At 49.2% G+C, this 10,134-nt stretch overlaps 1 long non-coding RNA gene across 1 annotated transcript; it reads left to right on the top strand.

The window, feature by feature from the left end:
• The first annotated feature begins 1,931 nt into the window (after positions 1-1,931).
• Positions 1,932-8,535, top strand: LOC106966213 (uncharacterized). The gene is made up of 3 exons (XR_003416187.2): positions 1,932-2,516; positions 3,284-3,343; positions 8,280-8,535. It is a non-coding gene; the product is annotated as an uncharacterized LOC106966213 (long non-coding RNA).
• Positions 8,536-10,134: the final 1,599 nt, after the last annotated feature.

The raw sequence follows: 10,134 nt of genomic DNA on the forward strand, positions 1-10,134 counted from the left end.
GATTGGTTTCCATCTCGTAAAAGAAGTTAACCCACATGCTGTATTTGGCTGCACTACAGATTTCTTTTAATTGTTTTAACGTTTAATTGTTTTTGAGAGAGAGAGAGAGCGTGAGTGGGGCAGGAGGAGGAAGAGGGAGACACAGAATCTGAGGCAGGCTCCAGGCTCTAAGCTGTCAGCACAAAGCCCGACGTGGGGCTTGAACCCACAAACCGCTGGGTCACGACCTGAGCCAAAGTCGTACGCCCAACCTACAAGCCCCCCCAGGTGCCCCTGCACTAGATTGTTAACCAGTGTGGCATCAATTAGCAAATTCATTTCTGCATTCCTGCTGGGGTGTGCGTGTGTGTGTGTGTGTGTGTGTGTGTGTTCCTCAGATCGTCCTTTGAACAGATGTTAGCATCTTACTCACTCCCCAATTAATGAATGGGTTAAATAACGTATTTGGAGTTTATTCATTTTTATATTTGTATGTGAATCATAATGTTTTTACTTTTCCAAAAAGTGTGCTTTAGCATAACCTTGTAATGTAATAAGAGTATGTCATAGTGATAATCATCCCCTATATCAACTTCAGTTTCCATTTTGTTTTTAATTTTTTTAATGTTTTATTTACTTTTGAGACAGAGAGAGAACATGAACAGGGGAGGGGCAGAGAGAGGGAGACACAGAATCCGAAGCAGGCTCCAGGCTCTGAGCCGTCAGCACAGAGCCCAACGCGGGGCTCGAACTCCTGAACCGTGAGATCATGACCTGAGCCGAAGTCCGACGCTCAACCGACGGAGCCACCCAGGCGCCCCTACTTTCCATTTTCTTAAAGGGAAAGTGGCAAAAGAAGGAAAAATTATCTACTCATGCTAGACTCAATTCCGTGGTACAGAATGTTAGTCCAGAAGGGCTCTTCTGCTGTTCCCTAACTCATTGGAAGTAAAGGAGGGTGATGGTCACCTGTATGCATATTTATTCTCCCCATATTTTTATGTGCACTGTCTAATTCAGACGGCATAGCTACCTTGTGATGAAATTGTTATCGTCATTATTATGTGTTCTGTGCGGGACGCTATTTTAAGCTCTATGCATCTATTAACACATTCAATCGTTATAGCAACGCAAGGAGGTAGGTAGTATTGGCATGCCCACTTTCCAGGTGAAAAAACTGAGGCACCAGGAGGTTCAGCAACTTACCCAGGTCACACAGTCAGTGAGCGGTGGATTCCTATCGCCACATCGGAGCCTGTGCTCTTAACCTCTTTTTATTTCAGCCCAACTTCACAGTTGAGAAAACTGACCGTGTGAACGGACGCGCCCAAGAACACAGAGCAAGTAAAGGCAGCACCAAGGCCTATACAGGTCTGTCTGATTTTAAAAGCGGGCTTACTCCACCCAAGCCGAAAGAGTGAATTTCCTGATGTTGGATGGAAGCTGAAATGAACCTATAGACAAACAAAACAAAACAAAACAAAACAAAACAAAACAAAACAGAAAAAAGAAAGAAAAGAAAAGAAAAGAAAACCTATAGCTTTCTCTGGACTACCCAATCAGATTTGCAGAGGTGAGACAAAGTTCCTCACAGTTTGTACCTACAGGGAAAAAAAAGCTATAGAGAAAATATACAAAAGATACTTTGTAACTCCCTCGAGGTTTTCAGGTTCCACGTTTGGCTATGTGCTTTATTTATCCGGGCCCTTGTCGTTTCTTACCAGTACCCTGCAATACCCAGAGGCCAGGAATATGCCCTGAAGGGCCTAACCTGGTTCCTTGTGCAGAATCAAGTCAAATTAATATTGTGGGATTGCAACCACCTGCCCGGTGCAGCATGGGAGCGTCCTCAAACAGGACTCCAGCAGGGAAGCTGAGGGGGGCAGCCGTGGGCCGTGGTTTAGGAGGATCAAAGACGGGGAGGGATGTGGCTGCAAGTTACAGGGAAGAAAGAGCGGGGCAGCGGCCCCGAAAGAGAAACAGTTGCTGCTGATCAGTTACAGGGGCTTGCCGCCTTGCCTTCCCCCTTAGAAACTGCCGGAAGGCCTCGGACCTTCTCTTCTCTCTTCGGTCTCCTGAGCTCCTTCCCATGCTGCGCGCCCCCACCTATTGCCACAAGGCAATTCTCCCCGCCATCCCCAGCCCCGCCCCCGGAGCATCGCCGGATTTAGGGCTCCGCGCCCCAGCACCAGGGCTGGCTGCGCCGGGGCTCGCTCCTCCAGCCCCGCCGCGGGCTCCGCATTGCGGCGGTGCGGGCGCCGAACCTCCCAGCGCGCTTTCCCGGCTGCGATCTGCAGTGCGGTGCCCGCCCCGCCGCCTCCCTGCCCCCGCACGCCCCCTGGAGCCCTGCGCCTAGCTGCTGCCGGCGGGTTGCATGAGCCCCGCGCGCAGGGGCGCTGAATTCAGCTTCCCGGGCATCCAAACTCCTGGCCGGACGGTGAAAGCTGCGATGCTGCTGGACCGTCCTCCCCTCTGCAGCTGTCAAAGAGCCGCGCCCCGAGACAACAAATCCAGACGCGGCAAATACCCTGTGACAGGTCAGAAAGGCGGCCTTGCCTCCTCCTGAGCAGGGAACCCTTCTTCCTCAGGAAACGGGAACACTTGGGAAGGGGCCCCGCGCAAGCCTCCCCGCACCTGCAGGGCAGGTGAGGGTCCCGCCCGCTCGCGTGGGCCAGGGAGAGCCAGCCAAGAGAAAGGAAGCACAGACTGGTTTGTGCTCTTGTCGATTACCCCATAGGCTAATTGCCCCCAGCCTGACTTCACCAGAATGTTCTACCCCGGGAACAAGAATTTTCCCCGGGCTCCTTCAGACAGGCCTAATTGCCTGCAGGCAACATGAGGCACCCAGCCCCTCCTCTCCCACCCCCACCGGCCGCAGCCACTCTCTTCCACCCCAAGGAGCCTCTCCGTTCACACTGGAAGACCAGGCTTCAAAAAAAACCTGCCCTCACCTTCATGGGGACGCTCCTTGTCCTGCAGAGCAAGAGGCTAGCAGCCCAGTTCACCAATCCTTCTGCCTTTGTTAGATGTAGGTAGCCACACCCACTGTCTTTATCTAGCAAGAACAAAGCATTTTGCAGGGTCTGCTTCAGTGCCCCGACCCCCACCCCAGGCAGCAAGAATGACCTAGAACCCCAGTTTGTCCTGGATTAAAGGGAGCACATGAGATTTTCAACTGTGAAAGTCCCGGGCGGACTGAGACAAGTTGGTCCCCCAAGGCCGGGTAGAGGACAGCAACGCATTTTTTTTCTTGGTGACTTGAACTCTGGACTAAAAGAATTTTTTTTTTTCCTTCCCAAAGTAGATGAGAGAATATTTGCTCCTTGAGGAGAGGCGAGGAAGAGGGACATCTCTTCATGAACAGGTGAGAAATTTGATCAAACTTGATTGGGGATGTAAAGAGAAGTCTGGGGGGAGGTATCCAGAACCCTAATGGGCTTAATAATGTCCAGGGCATTTAATCTTCAGCTCTGCCTTGTTTATGCCAGCTGGAACCGGGTAAGCCATAAAAAAAAGGCTTCCATATCCAGGATGGCAGGATGGCCTCCCCACAGCCCTCCCCTGGCTCTACCCACCATATACCCCAGCCACCCCCACTCAAACTTAGAATAGTCACAGCAGGCTTCTGCATGGCATTTTCTGGGCATCGAATGTGGCTCTCTTGGAAGCAGGCGGCTGCAGCATGATAGAAAGGGCCCTGGCCTACAAGTCGGGACACCTGAGTTGTATTTTCATCACAGCGCCCTCCCCTCCCCTCCCCGCTGCCCTGCACTGTATGACTTGGGCAGGCACTCAACTGTAAAGAGGAAAAAACAGCCCCTGCCCCATCCTCCTCCTGTTGTTATGACTGAGCTTCTAATGATTCCAAAGACTTAGACCCTCACCAGCAGTTCCCAGGCTGGCTTAAGTCCTGATGTCCCAGGCTAACCCACTTTTGCCCCCATGTCAAGACTCATCAGATCCACCCCACGGGATTTTTTTTTTTAATGTTTATTTATTTTTGAGACAATGCGAGAGACAGAGTGCAAGCGGCGGAGGGGCAGACAGAGGGAGACACAGAATCCGAAGCGGGCTCCAGGCTCCAAGCTGTCAGCACAGAGCCCGACGCGGGGCTCGAACTCCCGAACCGTGAGATCATGACCTGAGCCGAAGTCGGACGCTTAACCGACTGAGCCTCTCAGGCGCCCCTCCACTGGGTTCTTTTGTGCATCCTCTTCTTGTACGTTTGCATACTCTCGAATAGAGCTCCTTGAACTCTGAGGTTTTCAGTTAAATGTCTTTCCAGATATGTTTTGACTGAATTCACACACCGTTCACAAGAATTCAGTCACATGGTCAGACACCCAAAGCTAGGGGCGGCGTGGAAGCCAGCCTTAACCAGAGGCTAAAAGCTTATAGCAACAGCTCAGATTTGGGGGCACCTGAAGATCCGCCGACCTCGGAAGAATTTGGGGGGCTGGACTCCCTAAACGATGAGCGTTTGAACCTTGAGCAGGAAGTTTCCCACTCTCTGCCACTTACTATGCGAATACCCTCAACTTCAAGTTCATCATCATTGTATCAACTATGCACACACTGCTTCATTTAGAAAGTATTTCTCGAGTAGAGCGCACTGCATGAATATGTGGTTCAGGAGAGGTTTGCAAAAACTGAACGGAAAGATGGGCAAGTGATCAGAGAACTCTGGCCCAACCAACTGGTCAGCAGAAAGGCTACTCGCCAAGTGGTTCGGATGATAAGCAGACTCAGGGCTCCCTGAGATCCGTTGCTCAAGCTAGTGCCTATTCTTGGCTTACGGTCTCTAATCCCCAAAATTTACATCACTGTCTTCACTTATTTGGCCAATAATTTATGAAATTGGATTATTGTAATTTCGGCCTGTTGTGTGCTTGATGAGATGCACGAGATGTGTACAGAAGCATGATGAGATCCTGCCCCTGTAAATTGCCAAGTCTCCTGATGTGTATCTTTCCATTAAACCTCCCTGGCCCATCCAAATTGGGTTTTTTAATTTGCATGACGGAGGCTATATTCATTCTAAGTTGAGATGCTCAACGCAGAGACCTGCTATCTCTCCTTCTTCTCTCTTAGTTTCTTTCTCTGCCTCCTGATGTTTTCGAAAGCTTTCCTTGTTCTTTTGTCAAGGAAGGGACGGGAAGCAAACCTCACCTGCTACGTCTGAGTGTGTATTCTCAGACCCGTCGACGGCAAGACAGAGAGGCTGGGCGAGGAAAGGGAGCAAAGCATGAGAAATTGCAGCCATGTGAATTCCAAAATGAATCTGAAATATCTCTGAAGCTATAATCTATGTCAAAGCAGACTATAATTAAAAGAAAGGAAAACAATAGGCTCTTATCCACAGCTTTGTATTTTCTATGTAAAGGAGGAGCACAGGCATTCCAGGAAATAAGTAAACTGTGCCATTTAAGGAAAAAAACCCAACATATCTTGTACTTCTGTGCCTTTGGGACAGGGACCACTATTTGTTCCTTGGTATGTGTTCCCTGCTGAACTCATCTGACACTTGGACAGAGACTGTATTTCCCACCCTCCTTGAAGCTGAACTTGGCTGGCTGGCTACCTTCTGGGCAATGAGCTCTAAGAGGAAGGGTTATGTGCAGCTTCTGCAAAGTATCTTCTAGCAAGCAGAAGCGTGCCTTCCCCTTCTCCTTCCTGCTGGGTGGATGCAAACTTGGGAAAGGAAGGTGGATGAACCTGGTTCAGATGCTCTCATACCAGGGGAGAGCCACTAGGAGACCCACTATGACAAAGAGAAAAAAAAAATCTGGTTTAACCCACTGGTATTTGGGATTTTGGCCACCCACGGCTCAACCTACTCCTTAGTGATCTACACCTTCAACTTGTGGAAGAACACCTTTTATTCCGTCCACAATTAAAACTGCCACAATTACCGTTGACTGAGACAAATATGAGGAGGGTGTTAACTTTCCTCACAGTTTTAGAAGGTGTTGGTTTTCGGAGCCTCAAGGATATACGTGAGAGAGAGGGTTGGGGCATGATTCGCTTTAATATGGTGAACAAAGCAGCCTGTGGGAAATAGATCTATGTTGTAAATGTTATACATTATGCAATAGGATATGTATACTTTACATATCCCATATATATAATATAGGGAAATATCTACATAGGTGATAAATAGATACAGATAAAATACCACTCAGCAAAAAGTGCAGTGAGCCAGGGTTCCAGGAGAGGCACTGTTAACTAGCTGGCGGATGTATAAATTGGTAAGAGGTTTTGGAATCAATTTGCCAGTATGTATCAAACCTTCATGTTTATTCTCTTGTATACAGTAATTCCGTTGTTTGGGAATCTATGGGAAGAACGTGGGCAAAGAGTGATGTCCAAAAGTTTCCTGGCAGCGCTGGGTGCTACAGGTTCAGACGATAAACCCACGTGCCAAGAAATGTCAGAGTTGGCAGTTAATGGCGTCCTTTTGCACAAGCTGATTTTCTTTTATAAAATGTTTTAACGTCTATTTATTAGTGAGAGAGAGAGAGACAGAGCGTGAGCAGGGGAGGGGCACAGAGAGAGGGGGAGACACAGAATCGGAAGCAGGCTCCAGGCTCGGAGCCCCGCGCGGGGCTCGAACTCACAAACCGGGAGATCATGACCTGAGCCCAAGTCAGACGCCCAACCCGACTGAGCCACCCCGGGGCCCCACGTGAGCTGATTTTCACGGGGAAAGGAGCTTCCGGAAGGGAAGCCCGGCTGGAGGTAGGGGCCGATGGAGAGGGCCTCCACCCAGGCCCAGGGGTCAAGTCCACCCTCGGCGGTGGGGGGGGGGGGCATCCACACAGGCTGGAGATGCTTTGCCATAAAGGAGACGGCGGCCTTGAAAGCGCGGTGCGGTGCTCAGGAAAGAAGCGGCGGCCCTGGCGCGGAGCAGCCGTCCCTCCGGGGAGAAGCCCGCTGGGGGGGGGGGGGGGGGGGGGACCGGAGCCGCGCCTTGGCAATGGAAGGGGCCGCAGCTGGGGGACCCAGCCCCGGAGCCGCTCCCGCTGCACGGGTGGCGGGCAGGTGCTGCCCTCCAGTGGCGGTGCGGCTGGAGGTACGGCCGGGCCGGGAGTGGACTCGGGGGTGGGGGGAGAACCGCGGGTGGGCTGTCCCGGGCCCCCAGGCGGAACCGACACGGGGCGCGTACTTAAGACGGATGCGGGTGGGGCCGCGAGCGCTGCGATCTGAGCTACCGCCGTCCCATTCGCAGCCACGGGTCGGAGCAATAACTGAAATGTACAATTAGGGAGAAAAATGAAGTGAAGTCGGATTTGTCGCATCACCTGTGGCCCTGACATGAACCGACGCGCCGCATTATCTTCCCTGTCCGCCTAAGCTTTCCCGGACGTCACAGGTGCTGCCAGCCCGGATACTGTTATTTCTCAGCAGGTGTCTGGATCTGATCAGTGGGTGGCACTTTTCCTGGTTTGCAAGGCGGAAGGAAAGGAGAGGCCATTATTTCTGGCGGGAGTTCTAGGCACAGGGTGGGGGGGGGCGGGGGACAGGGGTGGGGGGCCAGCCTCTGGCAGGTGCTCAGCAGCAGTGGCATCGCAGAAATAATTGGGCTTCCAGACCTTGGGCTTTCCTGATCTCTTCCAAGTGCTCTCCTCCAAGGCGACGCTGTATACAAGGTTATATAAGCCTCACATTTCCTGCATGAAACCCCTCCGTATTGAAAAATGTGGAGTGGCCTCTCTCAAAAGTAAATAAATGTTTAAAAAAAGTTAAAGAAAAGAAGGAAAAGGTACATATATAGTATAATCTCAACTATCTGAAATACACAAATAGAAATATACTAATATGTTTTCTCTCTATGGGTTGATAGGTGATTTTGGTTTCTTCTGTATATCTGTCTTACTTTTTTTTAAACAATAAGTGTATATGTACTACTTTATAAAAGGAACTAATGTATGTTATTAAAATCGCCTAGGGGCGCCTGGGTGGCTCAGTCGGTTAAGCATAGACTTCGGCTCAGGTCATGATCTCGCGGTCCGTGAGTTCAAGCCCCGCGTCGGGCTCTGTGCTGACAGCTCAGAGCCTGGAGCCTGTTTCAGATTCTGTGTCTCCCTCTCTCCAACCCTCCCCCACTCATGCTCTGTCTCTCTCTGTCTCAAAAATAAATAAACGCGAAAAAAAATTAAAATCGCCTACAGGGAAGTTACTTAAGTATATATTCAATACTCAGCATCCGTCACAAATTCAACGTCCCATGCAAACACACTGAAATAATACTGTCTTCTTGGCATCTAATATTCACCATTTTTTGGTTCTTTTCCCACCAGCCCCAAAACAAGTAAACATTGTTATAATTTCAGATCTGAAAACAGGAAAGCCCCGGTGCAGGGACTTCACAAAAGGTAAGCTCTGGAGGTGGCAGAAATTTTGTGAAATTATTCTGGGGAAACTGTTTCCCTCTCACTGCAAAGGAGAGGAGAATCTACCTCTGAGTCAGCGAGGGTTTGATATTGAGAAGGGATTTTAAGGGTCTTCAAGTGTCTTTATGTTTGGGTTTGCCCTTAATTCTTTTCCTTCACTTCGACAGCATTGAGGGACGAGGATGGCCACAGCATTGCGGGACGAGGATGGCCGCACTCCAGCTTTATGTCAGCTGTGGTCACAGAGTAATTGTTAAGGACAGTGCTCCCTTTGACTTCCCAAAGTGTCTCAGTTTACACAACAATGGGTATGTGTATTCTGTGCAAGACCTATCCAAATAGCGGTGACTCGGGTTTTAATAAAGATCTGTATACAGCCGTATGCATAGAATCGCTCCTTAGTTACCTACCAAGAATGGCATCTGTTTTGTTTTTTGGTTTTTTTCTTTGTTTAAAAAGTTTGTTTTCTTTTTATTGAGGTATAATTGCCATGCAACATTGTATTATTATACCTGAAGCTAACACAATATTGCATCTTTTGGGGGGGTTTTTAAATTTTTTTAAGGTTTTATTTATTTTTGAGAGAGAGAGAGAGACAGAGCATGAGCAGGGGAGGAGCAGAGAGAGGAGGAGACACAGAATCCGAAGCAGGCTCCAGGCTCTGAGCACAGAGGCTGGTGCGGGGCTCTAATCCATGAACCATATATGACCTGAGCCAAAGTCGGACGCTTAACCAACTGAGCCACCCAGGCGCCCCTGCGTGTTTTGGTTTTTGAGGAACTTCCCACTTGAGAGGTTGTAGGTGACTTCTGATCCCCCGTACCTTATATGTTTCCCTTCTCTAGGAGTTAGCTGGGCCCCTTGGGTTCCTCTTAAAAATGAGTGTTTTATTTAAGAAAATACTAGTTTCTTGCATATCTGTGTTCCTATTTATGAGTGCATAACACGCCTACCCGCTAGGAAATCCTAAGCAGTCATATCAAATGTAACCCTATAACCATGTCTTATTTTTCTCTCTATCACCAGAGCCTCGTCCAGCAGCACTTTGAAGAAATGAGACAACCCTGATTGAACGGAACTGAATTTGTTGTGTTACTAACAGAGCTGATAGAGCAGTCCATTATTAGGGTTTATCTATCTATCGTTTCTGTGTCTGCAGTTTTCCGGTCAACATTTTAAGAAGAAATATCGTTTTGGTGGGGATTTTTATTTGCTTTTTAATTTCCCTCTTATTTCTTCATCGTACTTGGGGTCAGCATAGAACAGATGCATCCATCATCTGAGTCACTGGGCTGGATGCTGGTGAAGATAAAAAAAAAATCATTAACACAGAGACGCCGCCTTTGAGTGATAGTGTAGTGCAGAAGATCAAACATATACACGGCACGTTTCTGGTTTGTCGGGCATAATCTTGGTAACCTACATGCGTCTGCATTTTCTACTTGTTACCTGTGTCTCCTTTCTTTGCTTCTGTACGTGAGCTTGAGGGGTGTTTGGTGGCAGGATGGAGTGCTAATTTCATTGAGGAAGACGTATCAGTGAGGATCTGAGCCCATTCCTAGAAAGGCCTACAGACACTTGTGAAAAGGACTCTGGTCCCTCAGGACAAGACAATCCCTGCATGGCAAGTGCTAGGTGAACACCATGGAGTCTTAAAGGGAAAAGAGGGGAGATGGGCTCTGGAGGGACAAGGAGAGGTCTTTTGCAGGAAGTGAAGGTGAACCGGGTCTTGCGATGAGCAGGAGGATGGCTCTTCCAGAAA

This window comes from Acinonyx jubatus, chromosome E4, assembly GCF_027475565.1.
Source record: "Acinonyx jubatus isolate Ajub_Pintada_27869175 chromosome E4, VMU_Ajub_asm_v1.0, whole genome shotgun sequence".
In the NCBI taxonomy this organism is placed as follows: domain Eukaryota; kingdom Metazoa; phylum Chordata; class Mammalia; order Carnivora; family Felidae; genus Acinonyx; species Acinonyx jubatus.